This window comes from Empidonax traillii, unplaced genomic scaffold (assembly GCF_003031625.1).
Source record: "Empidonax traillii isolate 1590-97213 ecotype Southwest subspecies unplaced genomic scaffold, ASM303162v1 scaffold319:size813200, whole genome shotgun sequence".
Taxonomy (NCBI): Eukaryota; Metazoa; Chordata; class Aves; order Passeriformes; family Tyrannidae; genus Empidonax; species Empidonax traillii.
In genome coordinates this window covers 257,110-274,504 of record NW_020955512.1, presented here as the reverse complement: position 1 = coordinate 274,504, position 17,395 = coordinate 257,110, and the positions used below count along the sequence as shown (strand labels likewise).

At 44.9% G+C, this 17,395-nt stretch overlaps 1 protein-coding gene across 1 annotated transcript in view; it reads left to right on the top strand.

Annotated features, from left to right (window-relative positions):
* Positions 1-211: 211 nt before the first annotated feature.
* Positions 212-17,395, top strand: part of FNDC3B (fibronectin type III domain containing 3B) — a 196,332-nt gene continuing 179,148 nt past the window's right edge. Inside the window, exon 1 of the mRNA XM_027891324.1 lies at positions 212-349. The gene's annotated coding sequence lies outside the window, so the exon portion shown is untranslated. The remainder of the gene's footprint in view (positions 350-17,395) is intronic.

Sequence of the window (17,395 nt, the reverse complement as noted above, 5' to 3'; positions counted from 1 at the left end):
GGCACGACGTGAGGGGTGAGGGGGGGTGAGCGGAGCGGAGCAGCAGCGCCCGCCCCTCTGGTCTCGCCCGCCCCCGGCGGGCGGAGGCAGCGGCGGGGCCGTCCCGGGGCGGGGCGGGGCGGGCTCGGTCCGGGGCCGGGGGCGGGAGCGGGCGGGCCGGCGCCCCACGCCCGCCTCGGCCGCCTTTTCGGCGGGAGCCGCTACTCCAGAGTGCGCGGTAGCGTGGGCCGGCCGGGGCCCCATGTGGTGCCGACATCACTGACATGGCGGAATCCCCGCCGAGCCCTCCCGGCACTCGCTCCAGCTAACCGGGACTGGCCGCCCGGCGCCCCGCACCGCCCTCCCGCAGGTAAGGACGCGGCGGCGCTGCGGGGGAAGCGGGTCCTGGGCGGGGAGGGATTGGGGGGGGGAGCCCCGCGGCTCCGCTCGGCTCGGAGCGCCCGGGAGCGGCGTCCCCCGCCCCGCGGCGCCGCTGCCGGTCCCGGCTCTTTTGTTCGGCGGCGGGACCGCGGCCGCGCTCGGTGGAAAGTTTCCGTGCGCGCCCCCTCCGGCTCCCCCCGCCTCGGGGAGCGCCCGGCGGGCGGGCGGGAGCGGCCCCGGCGCGCCCTGCTCGGGGCTGGCGGCGGGACGGGCGCTCCAGCACCGCCCGGCTGTCCCGGGGGGCTGCCGGCCCCGCCGCTGTCATCGCCACCGCCCTCCCTGCCCGCCCGCCGGGTCGGTGCGGGAGCGGCCGGTGCTGGCGGGGCCCGGCGGCACCGCGGGTGTGTGCGGTGTGTGCCCGCCGCAGCCGCGCCCCGCTCGGCGGCCCCGCTGCCCCGGACCGGGGTGCGGGCAGGTGGAGGAACCGAGGAGAGGGGGGCTCCCCTGCCTCCGAAACGCCTGGATCCAGCGGGTACGTTGGAGGAAAAAGCCGGAGAAAGGCGCGACCGTCTTTTTCCCGGCCCCGTCCTTCCCCGCCCGGCTCCTGGCAGAGGCGGCTTTGGGAAGGAAAGCCCTGGAAACTTTTTATTTTGCCTGCCAGACACCTTTTTAAAATGGCATGCGACCAGCAGACGGAGCGAAAAAAAGAACAACTCTTTTAAAAGCTTAACCTCTCTTAGGTTAGGACCACAGCTGCATCCCTCCCCCCTTTCCCGGTTCTCAGAAATGTTCTATTTAAATAAGGTTTTGGCGAAGGTAGCGCGGCTTGGAGTTAAATGTAACAAACCATTTATCCCATCTATATTTGTAGAATAGAAGGCGCGGGGCAAGCCTGCCTCTCTCCATATTAGTAATTTTGTATTTCATTTGCATTTCTTTGTGTCCTTTGAGTATCTAAAAGTACTGGTCTAACTCTTTAAAGTGGTAGTTACCCCATCACGGACGGGGGAACTAAGGGAGGGAGAGATTGGAGTTTCTTGTCGGCTGGTTTTTGTTTACTTGGGGTTTTTTCTCTTTGCTGTTTGAGCTCCGTGCTAGATTTGCGAGAAGAGGATTCACGTGTCCCAGTTCCCTGTCTCCTGACCACATCTGCTGTATCCCCTAACCACTTACCCTGTGGAACCCAGGGCTGAGCTAGTACGTTCCTGAAAGGTGCCAAACCAGTCTAACTCGAGTTTAACAATGTGCTAGGTAATGGGATTTCAGACTTCTACGGATTTTTCAAGTGAAGAACCCTATCTTTCAACTTTGTTGGCAGCAGAGCTTGCTTAAAAAAGGTTGAGACTGCCAGGCCTGGCAGTGCCTCGATGCCTGCCCCTGGTCTGGGGCTCAGCTCCATTCTGATGGGGAGCGGCTGGTTCTGGACGTGGATGACACAATGTGTGCTTGGCTGGAAATCCAGATAAGGGCATCGCTTCCATAAACCTCAGGAATGGGCAGAGGGCTGCCTCCTGGCTGGAGGCATCTTGTTCCTCTCACCCTGTCCACTGCTGGTCTCGCTCACCTACCACCTGTGTGTCTTTCTCAGCTGTAAGAGAATATGCTGCCGGTGCTACCAGTAAGAAAATGATTCTTGGCGGTGTTCCCGGGGTCATTTCGGGTCTCGCACAGAAGCAGTCTGTTAGTGCTTTTCTCTTAATCTTCAGCACTTTGTGGTTCCCTCTCGTTAGTTTTAAAGCAGTTGTGATTTGTGGTTGTATAGGGACCCTGCTGTGGCAGAAACGTCTGCTGCCCCAGAAGTGCTGCGTGTTGTTCTTCCCAGTTCAGTATCTTTAAGCTGCTCTTATACTCTTATAAATGTAACTCAGGATCTGTGTAGAAGTTAATATATATTTTTCAATTTTGATTTTATTTTTTTAATTTTATTTCTGAACCATCGGGGCTCATCTGGTTTGGGTTTAAGGTCACTGCTGGGACAGCAGTGAGAGGAGTTTTTCATACTGGCCAAAGGATAAGAAATGAAGGAAGTTAGCAGCCAAAATAAGCTGATATTCTGCTATAGCCAAGAAGCTCAGAGCTGTAACTCCATACTGCAAGCATTTTATCTTTACTCTTGGAAAAGTCTGTAACTTCCAATCTGAAGTGCATTTATCCTAATGCCTTTTTTTTCTCTATGTGTGGTTTTTAGTGAACCGAAAGAAGATTTCTCTATTATAACTTTTTCTGATCAAAATATTTATGTTTTTTTCTCTTCACTTCATAGATTTTTTTTTTTTTTAATGTCCTTTGAGAGAAAGAAGCAGTTAAGGGCAATCAAACTTAGGCAGTTCATAAATCTGTGCAAGAAAATACATACAGATGATGCAGCAAACTTCTGCACGTGTGTGGTTGTATTCATGAACTTTCTAATGAGTATAATTGTCTTTTTCCCTCAAAAATGTAAGTTGTCAGTCTGGTGAGTGCTAGTGCAGAACCAAGGTTTACAGTATGAATAAATATTTGTAGTGTGAGGATCTTAATTCTTACTAAATACATATAATTACATAAAAGGCCCAGAGCCCAAACACAGCTGAATAAAACAAATTATTCTCCGCAGTGCTTTTCTCAGTGTAGTCTACCACTCCCCTCAAAAGGAAAGACATGAGGGAAGATGGAGTGACCTCTGTGAGCAGCATGAGTGGCAGTTTGGGACGCCCTGGGAGAACATCCTATCTCTCCACCGAGGATGTGGTTAACGGGTTGTTGAGTCTGGAAACAGTGTCCCAGCGCACTGGGATGGGTTTGTGCTACATGCCACAAGTTATCGAAGTCCCATTTGTTTGCAGTAGCCTTCAGCGTGCAGCAAATAAAATAAATAGCAGAGGCAGCCAGCAGAGAGCCCTGTGTAAATCTCAGCTGTGCAAAACACCAGCGAGGCAAAGAGTTTCTCAAGCGTTGCCCAGAGGGTTTGTGCCTCGGTGATCGTCTCTGTGCCACTGAACGGCAGCGTGGAGCGGTGGAGGATCCTTTGGAAACAGGAGTATCAAAACTCGTGTTGTTTACGGGCAAGGTTTAGTGTCCCTGTGTGATCCGTCCCTGGAGATGGAAGGTATGTGGGAAGAGGGAAGTTCTTCAAACAAGGCAGTGGAAATAGGAGCCGCTGGATACACAACGGTAACAGGCCATCTACAGGCAGGAATGCTGGTGTGTCAGCGAGCAGATAACTCCAAACAGCTTCCAGTGGGGATGTGGTGGTTTGTATTTTCTGTCAGCTTATTCTAAGCGTCTCTTTGCAAAATTAAAGTTGGAAACCCCTTCTCTGTTGGATTCCAGACTGCCAGGAAAAAAAAAAAAAGGCACAAACTAATTAAACGTGATTTATTGCGGAATTTCTAAGAGTGTTGGGAGAGATGAGTTGCCTTTCAGAAATGCTGCTGCTGATGTTAAATCTGTGCTCTGCTCTGGATGAAAAATGACGGCGCAGTTGAGCAAGTACACAAGGAACACGTAGTCTGTGTTAAAATCTGATCCTGAGCACGAATATTCCCTGGAGGTCCCAGGTAGCGCAGCTTTGAGCAGAGATCGTTGCGGTGCTTGTAATTGGGAAAGGATGGCTTTCCCTGAGCTTAGAGGTTAAAACACAGGGCTTCTCCAGTGACATACTTTCTGCGTTTGATCTGAAGAATCCTTTGTTTACAAGTAAATTGTGGTGTTTGTTAGCAGATAACAGACAAAAAGCCAACTGCAACACCAACTGTATAAGAAACATTCTTTATTTGTTTTTCTAGTGGTGACAGTTTATAATTGTGATATACTGAAAGTTACCATGTGAATACTCTGCTTAGTAAACCATGCAGCTGTGTATAATATGAAGCAACAAACAATCCTGGATAATTAAGCATGTATTTTATAATTTATTTTTTTTTTAAGAGAACAAAAACTGCAGCTAATACTGATACGTGGCGTTTGCTTGTTCTGGCATCTGCTCCTAGTTCTAGAAGCTACTCAGTAGAATGACAAGATGGGTTCAGGAGCAGAGTTTCCGCTGCTGTGGTTTGGTTTTTATTTGTTAGATTTAGAATAACTGAAAGCAAACACTTGAATTCCCTGAAGATGAAGGTGATAGGCTTGCCTGATTTCTCTGTGTTGACTTAGTGTATAGCAATTCTGTGGCAGCAATGCACATACCTTAAAGCATGCTTTACATCCCAGGCTCTTATCATTGCCTTATACGTTATTATTATGGACATTTCTATTATTAGGTCCTTGCAAAGGACCCTAATAATAGACCATGTGTATGTGTGTATATATGTATTTAAATATATACTTCACATTTTCAGGAGTGTTTCATATGGAATACCTTGAAGAGAGAAGAAGAAATTGCTCTCAAGAGATTAATAAAAACTTAAATAAGCAACAATTTTAGGTGACCCTCGCCACCCTCAGAGATCCTTGGGATGTTGTGGGCAGGTTTCCCCCACGCTTTTAATCTAAACTAGCAAAATCAATGTGTTCTGCTTAGTTTGTAGGTTCTCTGGGCCTCTGTGCAGCTGTGTCAATTTTACATGGTTGCTCTCTGTTCCCCACTCAGCCACTAATAAAATGCTAATATTTATAACCCATATCCCAGCCTTATCCTTTGCCCCAAGTACTTCTGCACAGCTCTTTAGTCAAACCCAATGCTACAGTGAAGGTGGTGTGATTGTTTTGGACCTTGATAGCAGAAACAGCATAGGAGCAGAGTTGTCCTGATTTGTTTCAGGATCACCTTACCATTTTTCTTTAGTATAAGAGTATTTAGTTGCTAGAATTTATTCCACTTTGTAAATTACCTTTTATTATGGAAGTTTGTGCCTATTCAATGGCACTTCATGTAAGATAGGTGACCTTATGCTTGCAGACACTTGAAGTGATCTGGGTATGTTACTCAGTATAATGCATTGCTCTGCTCCTTATGTATTTATTGATGTGGAATAATGCAGCAGAGAAAAAAAGATGATAGCATTTGTGGATAATGAGAGCCTTGAGTAGGTTTCCTTCAGGTCAGCCAGGATTTTTGAGGAATTAAGTAATGTCAGCTCACAGAAGAGAAAAAAAATTGATGTCAATGTCTTGTTACCAGCAAATACATGGCAATCAGAAGCATCACTTCATTAAAATAAATTAACAGAATACGAGGGACCCAGTTTGGAACTGCAGAGCTTGTGGATTATTTAGTGTATATAATGCCCAAATAGTGCTTTTTTTGTCTGTAAGTACTGATAGAAGCGGTGAGTTTGAAAAGCAAAGGCACAGCTTGGGCTTGACTGACCGTGTAAAGGGTGTTGCTTTACGGGGGGACCCAGTATCCCGTCTTTCATTTGATGTTAAAGTATCGGGAATAATGGCTTAGACTGAAGTGGAAAGTGGAGAAAATTCCTCCTTTTGTGACAAGATAAAGCAAATGGGGATATACCGTGTACCTGATGCTTCTAGAAGTATTTGAACTGGATGCAAGTTTGAGACCCAGTTGCACACATGCACATGGATGTTCCTCTGTTCTTGTAGCAGACTGGTTATGGTTGATGTTTGGCTTTGAGTTGTGTGTTTGGTTGGCTTGAACAATTGAAATGTTGCTCTTGTTTTCCCCAGTTCTTACTTCACTTCACTTAGCACACGTGAGTATCCTGTTCTTTTGTGCTACTTTAAAGCTCTCGGGAAGTGACTTTTATAATCTCGTTAAAGTAGATACATTTTTATTAATCGTATTAAAAATTGAAAAAAGGGGTTGAAAATAAGCTGGTTTTTTTCACCAAAATGTTTTGGTGATGTTCCTCTGTTATACAGTATTGTATTGAACTGTGGCTGCCTTGGAAGCCTTGGCTTTTAAGGTGAGGAATTTGTTCCTACTTGGTTGCACTGACTGAAGGATGACAACACGTTTCTTGAGGGCTGATTTCCATTGAGTCATCCTCTGAGCAGGGCAGAGGGACACTCGGCTGCTGTCACATCTTCTGCTTTGGCAGGTTAACTAGGAAATTTGTTTTCCAAGCCTGCCTTGGGGAGAGGAGAGCAACAAGTCTTTATTTTCTCATGCTGGAAAGTGTTAGAAGCCGTGGCAGCTCAAAGAAAAGCAAGTGAAAGAAAACAACTTTTTCTTACTCTGGATTTCTACAGAATTGGCTTCTGCTCTAATGAGTTTTTTTTATTTGTATGTCTTCTGTTTTTCTCAGTGTCCCACCTGACCATCCTTTCTTTAGCACGCTTATTCATTGGCCACTCGTGATTTCTGATAGAGTGATAGGATTTTCATTTTAGTTATATCTCTGATTTATGTTCTGCTGGTTGGGCAGCTGTCGAAGGTGATCATCAGCCATGCTCTCACACTCCAGACCAGAGTCTCAGGGTGCAGCATTTGGTGTTGTAGAAGCAGAACCTCTCTTGAGCAGCCAACGCCATCTGACAACCCGTGTGTGTGGGGAACTGAGCAACCAGAGACACAGTACCTAATTTGGCGCAGTGTTTGCTCTTTGCTGGCTGTTCTTGAATGCTTCAGATGTGGGCGAGGGAGGGGCAGCAGATCTGTGTTTGTGGGACACTGCATTCCCTTCCGTCCTCTTCCTTCTGACTCCATGCTCTTGTTCGTGCAGTGGGTGTGACATGTGGCCTTGGCATGACTAAAAGTGCAGGCATGTGGACACCAGGCTGTTGGATGGGAGGAACATGTCCATCCACATGTGTAGTGGGGGTGTGCCCAGCATTGCAGCCAGGGTGGCTGTATCTTGGCTCTAAATGACCCAGGAGTCCTGTGGAATGTGGTCACCAAGTACTTCAGAAGAGTTTAAGGGGTCTGATCTGACAGGGCCGTGGGGCACTGCTTTTGGGACCATATGTTGAGGCATTGTTGATATTTGCCAGCCAGCCATGGAGGGAGAAGAAAATCCATGGTCATCTTCACAAGCTGGTTCTGAGGAATGGGTCAGAAGTTTTCTGACATGGTTGATAAGGGCGTTTGTGGATGAGAAATTATAGGGAAGGAAATGAAAGATGGGAAATGCAGTGAGGTGCCTTGTGTTCTGGCTGTCATGTGGCAACGTTGGAAGGAGTTAAGCTACAAATATTCTGTGGAGAGCTTAGGCTTGAAGAGTTACCCAGAAGCAGGCTGAGCTGTGGGTAGGTTAGTGGTTTTTATGGGAAAGGGATGGAAAAATAAATCTAAATTTATTGTAATTCATAGGGTTGAGTCTAAGTTGTCTGTCCATGAGAGAATGGTGCTTCACGATGTCTGTGTTGATGTATGAACATGTGCATATGTTGTCTCCTCGTAAATGAGTGATCTTTCTGTGGTATGGAAGAGGAAAGAAAATGTCACCAGTGTCACAAATTATCTCCTGTATAAGTTCTGGAGTCAACCAGCACTTAAGATTCTGGATCAGTGCAAAATGACCTGATAGCCAAAAGAATGAGCCCTACTTCCTTCGTGCACTGTGATCCTGCAGGCCGTCAGCTCTGCTTTGAAGAGTTCAACCCTGGTTTTGTACTGGCAGGAAATGTATGTTGGCTGTTTTGAGGATAAAGAGTTAATTTTATATAGCAATTCATTGGAGAAGTTGATATGTTCATAAGTCAGCTTGTTTGACACAGTCATTTTCTCACTGTTCCCTAGTCAGAAGTTAGTGATTTTAGGTTGCTGTGAATGATTTCCTGGTCTTAGGTAACACTGGTGAAAGTCACTCTCAGCATAAGCAGAAGTGAAACCTGATTTTCTGATACTTCTGTGTTTTGTTTATACTCAAGGAGGTAGTTCATACTTACAGTGCCTCATTATGTAACTGTCTATTTGTACCTTCTTCTTTTGGTTTATTTGTTATAAAACTAAATTACATTTTGGTTCAGCAGGACCTCAAAGCAACAAACAGAAACAAAAGAGAAACCTTAAAGGATCTAACCAAAACGACTTGGTATATCACATGGTGGTTAACTTAGATGTTGTTGAGGTAATAGTGTCTTATGTTCAGAAGTGCAAAATATCCTATGGATTTCACCAGAGACAAAGGTTATGTCTTGTTGGATGACTCTTGCAGAGTACTCTGTGGCTCTAAACTCTTCCTGCCATCCTGGGAAGTTGAAGTGCCATAACAAGGAAGCAGCATTGGGCTCAGTGAGTGTTTTGCTACTAGATCATAGGTTCCAGTTTTGCTTCGTGAAGGTCTAGAACCACCCTGGTACAGGACTTGCTACTGAACGTGTGGGTTACATTATTCATAGCTGACCATAACCAATACACAAGAAATCGTATGGCTAAAGAGGAATTCTGAGAGATTTTTTTTTTTTTTTTTAATAAAGCAAAGGTTTTGTAGATTTTGACGTAAAACTGGACGAAATTGACTGAAAGAGGGCAGTTTTAGCTTAGGTATTAGAAAGAAATTCTTCACTTTGAGGGTGGTGAGGCCCTGGCACAGGTTGCCCAGAGAAGCTGTGGATGCCCCATTACTGGGAGTGTTCAAGGCCAGGCTGGATGGGGTTTGGAGTAACCTGGCCTAGTGGAAGGTGTCCCTGCCCATGGCAGGGGATTGGAACGAGATGATCTTTAAGGTCCCTTTGAACCCAAACCACTTCATGAGTCTACAATCCAAGCCTTAATCCTTGTTTTGTGTATGTCAACTGGTGGCAGAAGTAACTTGTTTGATTCTGCCCTGCACATATTTATTTTTGCAACTCCATATGCTGCTCTAACTGATCTTTATTATTGCTTGTTACGTTCGCTGGTGCTTTCAGGGACTGCACAAAAGATAAACATCCTCTGTGACTTTGTTAGACACACAGTGCAAACTTTTTGTTGATTTGAAGCCTGTCCCTCAGGTCAGTGAGCACTGCAGGCAGCATTCAGGGCACTGTACACCCACGACTGTGAGGTTATCTGAAATGGAGGGGAATGGGCTTGTTACCTAATTTAAGTGTCTTCTCTCTACAAGCTCTCGTGTGTGTGGTGTTTTATCTTTACCCTTTGCCCTCTTGATTAACAGAACTGGACATGCTTGTCCAGCTCTTCCAGCTGCCTTGTTCAGTGGGCAGGAAATGGTGATGTGGTGGAAATTAGGCAATCCTACCAAGTGCCACCAAAAGGCTCTCTGATCTCTTCCACAGCAGCCACTTCTGGCTTCTGGATAAAACATTAGAGTCAACTAGTTCAGATACTTCTGTAACCACAATCTATGTAATGCACAAGGCGGCTACACTTGAATTTTTGTGCATCTGAATAGGTCGCTTCAGTGGATGTGTGAGAGCTGCTATGTTACTGTAAAGGCAGTGTTTGTGGATATAAAACTCCGAAGTTAGACATCAACGGTTTCACTTCCTTTTGGCATTTGTTGATCATGCAGTCAAACAGGATGATATTATGCTCTAAAAAGTTGCTGTGAGAAGTTTTTCAGTTTTTCAGACCTTCTAGATCATTCCAGTCTTGTCCCTGCTTGTCTTAGTAATTCCTCAGTTCTCTATTCCTATCTTCCTTCCTTAAAATTTTCTAGACTATAACACATTGATTTCAGTACATTCTCAATTGTTGCATCAGTGCAAGGGGACAAAAGGGAGTGAATAAGTGGTTATAGTATCTTCTGACATGTAAGAATTGGGAGGTAGAAAATATGGGTATGTGAGGACATGGAAAATAATAATGAAGGAAATAGTTCGCAAGTGGATCGACTGTATTATTTGTGGCCCTGCCATAGTTTAATATTGTGAAATACAATATACAATTAACAATGAAATACAAGCAAATATAATAAAATGCTCCCTTACGTGATTGAGTCTGCTTGAACAGCGATAGTACCACCTTTGAGCAGATTTGGTATCGTCTCGTTACCAGCAGTGACGTGGTTTCACTGCAGCTGCAGAGCTTTGGGCAGTGCTGGGTAGGGATGAGGTGCTGCTTTCTGGCTCTGGGTTAGCGACGTGGCAGTGGGAGATCTGCCCTTTCACTTTGGGAGGGAAATGCAAAGCCTTGGCCTGGTGCCTGGACTAACCTCACATGGCGAGAAGAGGTTTTGCAACTCACGTTAGAAAGTATACGGGGATGGCAGATCGGATCTGTCAACTTGCCTCCTGTTCTGTCCCCAGGAGAGTTATTTCCCATGAATTACATATATATATATACATTTTTTTATTTAAAGTGTCCTGCTCCGTGGAGCAGTGAGGTGTAAGTATGGTGTGGTGTTTCCCTGAAGGGCCCAGGGTGGCTGGGTGGGAGCCTTGTCGCTGCTCGGGCAGGGGTGCAGTGAGGTGCTGCCTGTGCCCCCTGCCAGGACTGTTCTTCCCACTGATCCTACTGCCTGGCAAGTGCAAAGCAATTTGAGGGAGCTGTATGCAAAAGTCAGGTGATTCAAATGAAGAAAATTTACTAACCTGACTTTCCTTAAAAACTTTGAAGTAGGTTTGACTGGTTCTTTAGCGAGTATTTTATATTAGCTACATACTATATAAAGTAGCAGTGATTTAGGATTTCTGCACATCCCTACTTTTTGCAGAAAATGCTTCGCAATATTCAACTTGTTCACTTTTGAAAAATGCAGAGGGATTTGGCAGATGGGAGGGGGAAGCAACAACTCTTCTCTCCTTGTATGCAAAATGCACAGTTGGGAGGAAGAAATGGAAAAACACCATTTTTATCGCTTCTAGTACATTAGACAGAGGTTTTCTTTGTTTTTCTTCCAGCATCATCTCTTGGTGACCTTGGTGATCGTATTAGCACTGAGGCTTCTTAAAGCAGTTATGGAGACTTTGCTGTGCAGCTACTTGCTCTGCTTGGCCATAGCGTGAGCGTGGTCTGTTAGCCATGAAAAAAGGCTCCATCATCCCTCCCTCCAAAGGGAGGGGCTTTTATTTTGCTTTTAACAGAGATGGGAAGGGAGATTAATACTATTCTACAAGTCCTTCTGGGACTTCTTTTGGAAAACATGTGCATTCTGTTCACCCACGTTAGTGAAAGATGGGTAAATTTGAAGTGGTAGAGTTACGGGCGGGGGTTACAGGCATGACTGGAAGTGTAGAAAGCCCTTCTCGTAAGATGAGATGGAGAAATATTTAACAGGAAGAACGTTCCAGTGAACTTCACTATCTCTGAATCCATCAGAGAGGTAAACAGTGTGAAGGCGTACAGGGCTGTGTAAGCCAAAAGCTGGTGCTGGCTTGGATGAACGCGTGGATGCAAGATGTCAGTAAATAAGAACTTTTTGAGAATTTGATCAATAAGGTCAGTCCAAAACCAGCCCAGCTGTCTGAACAGGAGCCATCTTACGGCAGGCAGAAAGACATGAATAATTTTAATGTGCAGGGCTTTATGTGAGAATATCAAAGAGTATATGGCTGTAGCATTCCCATATATGAATAAGGAGTGTACAAGTGGCAGAGCGATTTCAGAGAAGCGGGAGGACAGAAAAGGAGTTGGAATATCATGTGATGAAAAGTACTGTAGGCATTCATTGCAGCAGCAACAACATAGATAAACCTGATCCTTATTTTTTAATGAGTTGACATAATAGAAATATTTCCCAAGTCTGCTTGCAGCTGAAGTTACGTGTGTGCGGAGCTGGACGGTACTGGCGGAGAAACTTCAGTAAGGCTGCAGTCATGGTGGAAGTTCATTTCTATGTCCTTTTACTGGTACTTGTATTTAACAGGAGGTCTTGACATAACATAGTTTCAGGAAAGCAGATGGGCAGCTTTCGAAGCGCTTTGAACATCAGGTCAAACAATAAAGGTGCTTTCCAAAACCACTTTGTCAAAGTGGTGGATCGCTTATCGGAGTAAAGGCCAGAGGTTTGTATCCAAAACTCTGCTAAAGGTAATCTCTAGGAAGGAGCATGTTAACTTCAGGATAATCACAGGCTTCAAAGGAAAATCAGAATGCAAGATAAATTTTGTTTATGCTTTGGCTTAAGAAAAAAAAGTATCAAGATCAGAGTTATACAAATAGGAGTTTAAATATATAAAAACTAAAATATCTGGATTTGTATTTGCTGATAGAAGGTGGACGTTCGGCTGAAATACAAGGTAAAAACTTTAAAAAAAGTGAAATAAATTAGTGAACAAATGTGCAGTGGTAAAATTGAAGTGCTTTCAGTGATGAGAAAAAGAAACTCTAAATTGGGTCACCTGCAACTTCAGAAGTGGCTGTAGAAACGACAAATGAGTAGTTCTGCTTACACCAGGACTCTGGAAAAGGAAAAATCAGCATGTAGAGAAGGTAATATCCAGCTAATTGCTTGGTAGCTACACTGAAATTGCTTTAATACTGACCTGTGGTATTCCCTCTCTCAACAGAAATGCTTTTGTGTCAGACAGAAGTTAATATTTCTTTGGAGAAAGAAGGATGCAGTGAGTCCTTCTGCAGGCTTTCATCTGAGCTTTTTTCCTCTGCAATAGGAGTCATAGGAACTTGTTGACAAAGCTGTTTTCTGTGATTGAACTGAGCTTTTGTTTTGGGGTGGTTTTGTTTTGTGTTAGTTGTTGGGTTTTTTTTTTTGTTCCAAAGAGTCAGGTTTTACTTAAATATGTTATCAACACTGTCTCATTTAAGCTTGTGTGATTTGCTTTCATTTCTGAGCTACTTGGGGGGGAAAGTTGTTTTAATTGTCTTTATGTTAATGCAGGAGAACTGGGAGCTTGTTTCCATCCATCATGGAGATGGAAACAAAAGCCAAGCAAACTTCCAGATGGTTGCAGATCCTGGATCCCGGCCACTGCCCAATGCAATTCAGTCCTCCTGCCTCTGTCACTTACTGCTTACAAAACACTGTGCAGGGCTTGGGAGTGTGGACTTTGCCTTTGTGAGCAGGCGGCTGGAGGAGGAAGGTGAACAGCGTGGTGGGGCGGGAACAGTCCCTGCAGGGTCCTCAGGCTTTGGCCAGGGCTCCTTGCCAGCGATGTAAGGATTGGCTTGGGAGTTCTCCAGGGTTATAAAACACCCAGCTGTTGACTTTTAAAGTTGTGTGACTGGGCAGCTGGGAACTTGGATGGGCTGGAGGATGAGCTGTATTGACAGAGGAACAATGGTTTCACAAGCACATACACGTACTCCCCTCACCCCCCTGTTGGGGCCATGGGTGTGCACTATCTGAAATCCTGTCGCTCATTAAAAATCACAATGAGCCAGTGCACTTAAAAGTGGGTTTTGGTGTTGGTTTTTTTTTTTTTTTTTAATTTAAAAAGTCAGTGGCTGGGGAATTAATGAAACGACTGGGAATGGCATCTTGCATTGTGGCCACTTGCTCAATTGTGGCTGAGTTGGTGCAAAGTATGTTGGAGTTGATCTTATTGTTCTGATGGGATTTCAGCCTGCTGTGGCAAGGGAAAAGTTAATGTGGGCAACAAGAACTAACTCAGCTTCAAGGGGTGAAAGTGCTGGTGAGGGGCAAGGAGCTGAGTGGAAGAACCTGTCTGGGAATGGGACAGAGGGAGCATCCCTGGGCTGTGCAGGGGACCTGTGGCAGGTTGACAGGGCCAGGAGCACAGCAGAAGCGATCAGTGGGGCTTTATTTAATGATGGTTTAGTTTCAGTCTCGCCCTCAAGCTGCTAAGCATTTTCTTAATTTGGGAAGGTCAGTATGAAAAAACTTGCAGTGTAAAGTGTGGACAGTCAGACAGATCCTGTGAACTGATAATTGCCATTACTGGCTGGGACAGGCTGTCAGTTCTAGTAGGAAATCATTAAATAAACATTGGTGAATAACCAGTATGATGATGGCTCCCCTTCCCTCGGTGGAGACCAAAGCACTTAACAGAGGCGATGTATTTCATTATCCCCATTTTGCAGCTGAGAAAACAAGACACAGACTGGAGATACTTGTTTGGGGCTTGCTTCAGTTGAGGCCGGACTAGAAGTCTTATTAGTGCTCTGCAGGTGTCTGGGGGTTTCCCAGCACAGCACTTGACAAGACTCGCAGCAGCGCCTGTGTGCACTCCAGGTACCTCTGTAAGCCTCTCCCAGAGGAGGATTCCTGGCAGCTTGGCAAGAGGGCAATAACCACTTTCCTTCTGCTTAGGGTATTATGCTGTATCTATAGGAAGACTTTGTCAAAGGCTGACTTGCTCTGGGTAAGGGGGAAGAAAACGGCTTCTTTACAAATGCCAACTTAGGTCTTTGCAAGCTAATAAAATTGTCAGGAGGCAGTGCAGCATATGCTTAATTTAGTAAGGTTATAGTTCTTTTTTAGAAAGGGTAAAGTTATCCTGGCTTACTTGTAATTTATATTTCTGGTGAGCACATGAAGTCATATTTCCATAAGAGGAGGAAATACTGCTCACTTCCCCTGGCTGATCCCATCTGCTCCAGTAGCTAATCTTTGGATTTTCGTTTCTAATGTTATGCCCAACTCTGATTTGCCTGGCTCCTGCTTCTGCTCACTGGTTCTTACTGTTCTTTAATGTTCAAGCCATGCTGGCCCTGGGACCACATAAAAAAGTCTTTCAAAGGGCTACTAAATCCTGCTGATGTGCCATGTGTCAGGCAGAGGGGCATGTCTGTGCCCACTGGCCGATTCACACACGGTGTTATCAGCTCCCAGATTAAACCACCATTAGTTCATGGGCCAGCTGTTCATACAGTGGAGATATTTCATTTTGACTGAGTGTGAGCTCTTTTATCAGTGTTGTGTGGTACCAAGTCAGACGTTGGCTGAAGAATACACGTGTGCTAACGCGGCAGTCGTGCCAACCAAAGGTGTAATCTCAATGGAGAGTGCTCTTGGATTTGTTTGACAGGAACTGGTTTATGTAGAACAATTCCTTGTTACTGGAATTCTTCACTGACTTTGCCTTGTTTTATCTGAAAGCTGTGCCTTACTAATGGGATGTAATTGCACTGGGCATCCTGCTTCCTTCTCAGCTGCTGGTGCTGGATCAGCATGGTCTCCCCTCCATCCTTCTGCATTACTCTGCCCTGTTGTTGGCAGTAGGTCAGGCATTCCCTTAAAGGCTCGAATCAAAACTTAATTGCAAGAGTTTGAAGCTGACTTGTCCATGGGTATAATTCATCTGTCTGTTTGATACAAGTGCATTTTTTGCCTCGCCTGAAGACGAGTGGAAGATTTTATTAAGTGCTTTTCTGCTGCATCATTAGCCCTGTTTTCACTTCTGTTTTCCAGTGGGGTTATACTACTATTAGAGTTCAGTCCTTCTTAATTTATTTTAAAAAGTAGCTCACTTTGTTTTCTTGCAAGTCATGGTTATTTTTTTTTTTGGTCTGATTTACCCTCAGCCTTGGTTTCACTTACCAAATTTCTGTACTTCTAGTTAATTTTCTTCCCTATCTGTTTTTAGTTTTTCTTTTTTACCCCCTTTTTATGCTGCATTACATTTTTGTCTTTTTAGCATGGTATCAAGTTAGAGGGAAACTTTAGCTAAAAACCTTTCTCAAAAAAAAGAATGATTAATTTCTCAATTATGTTTGTCTTTAAAAAAACATAATTAAGTGAGCTTACAATTGTAATGTACATAAAGTTTCTTTCAAGTCAGTTTTTCCTCTCAATTCTCATCAGTTTTGGAAAATTAGCATTTGTTGTTTCAAACCTAAACTGAATGTTCTGACTCCAGTCAATCTCCCTCAAATAATATTTGATTGCTGTGGTGATTCAGAAGTTCTTGTGGGATGATTTCTGACTGGCTCTGTGAAGAAACTTCCCGCTGTTGGGTGTTGAGTGCACAAAAGTCACAAGGATAATAAAACACTGATGTTCTTTCACACATCTTGTATAGGTTGTGTGTGTATGGTGCAGGAAGTTTTGTTTGCTCTTTAGCTATGTTTGAATTCCCTTTGTGGTGTAAATCAAATAATTCTCTAAGTGGGTTGTAGGCAGTTGGGGAAGGAAATGGTTTCACAAGTGTTTGCCATACAGAACTTGGAGGATCACCTCGGTTAAGTAGTTAAACATCATGATATTAAAAAAGGAGGTGCTGCGATCCAACTCCATGCGCATAGATAAAGTACTACAGATGTACACTAGTGTGAGTTTGTGGCCTGATGGCACAGCCCCTAAGTTTGTGCTGCTACAGAAAGGTCAGTCCTGCCTCCTGCTCCTTTTATTCCCGTCGTTTCTCTTGTTTGGGCTCAGTGAGTTAAACCCCCTGGGCTGGTCTGGAAACCAGCCTTAGATATCTGACTCTCCTTGCTGCTGGGCGAGTGCTGTCCCGTTCCTGCTGAGGTGCACTGCAAGGAGGAAGCATCCTTATTAAATGGACAAAAGGTGTATTGTGCTTTGGATTTAGTCTTTTAGTTCTCGTGCTGTTTGAAATCAGAGCATCAGTGATTGTTCTCCCTGTCCGTCAGTCTCATCCCTGACCACCACCTCCCACACTGAAGGAGAAGAGTTGAGAAGGTGAGTGCAAAACTGTTACAGGTGCAATCTCCTGATCTCCCTGGTGCTCTTCTGTGGACTTGAGGGGCAGCTTTCTCTGGGTTGTGTAGTACACCTTAGCAGGTGATGTGTTAAAAGAACCAGCCCAACGACCTGGTTTTCATTTAAATTACAGATTCTCCTTCAGTGTTCATTTTAGCTACCTGTTCCAAGAACTCTTTCTTCCTCCTTTGAAGCTGTCTCTGCTCTTGCTTCTCATATTTGAAGAGACAGGCTTGCACATCTCCTGTATAAAAGGGCGTCAGGAAAGATCTTCCCTTTCTCCTCTGAACAGCTTGAGGCGGAGGTCTTGTCTGTCTTTATATTTACTCACTGGGCAGCACATTGCACTGAGTTGCAGCTACTCAGCCTTCCTGGAACAGCGTGTGCTGCAAGAGCACAGGGACTCTGGGTCTGTAGGAAGGTTTTCCTGTGGGCAGGGGTCCTTCTTGGCTTCTCCATGGACAGGGCATCCCTGGCAAGCCCCCATGACCTGAGCATCTCCTGCGTTGTTTGAATCCTGCATTAGCTCTGTGTGGTAAGAATATCTCCTAATTACTCACAGATAAAATTTGGTGTTTAATAGCTACTTAGGGGCAGAACTCGGATGGGAAGAAAAAGTTTACAGATAAAAGTTGGCCATGGCTAGCTAATTAAAGTCTGTCTTTTGTCAGGGATAATTAGTG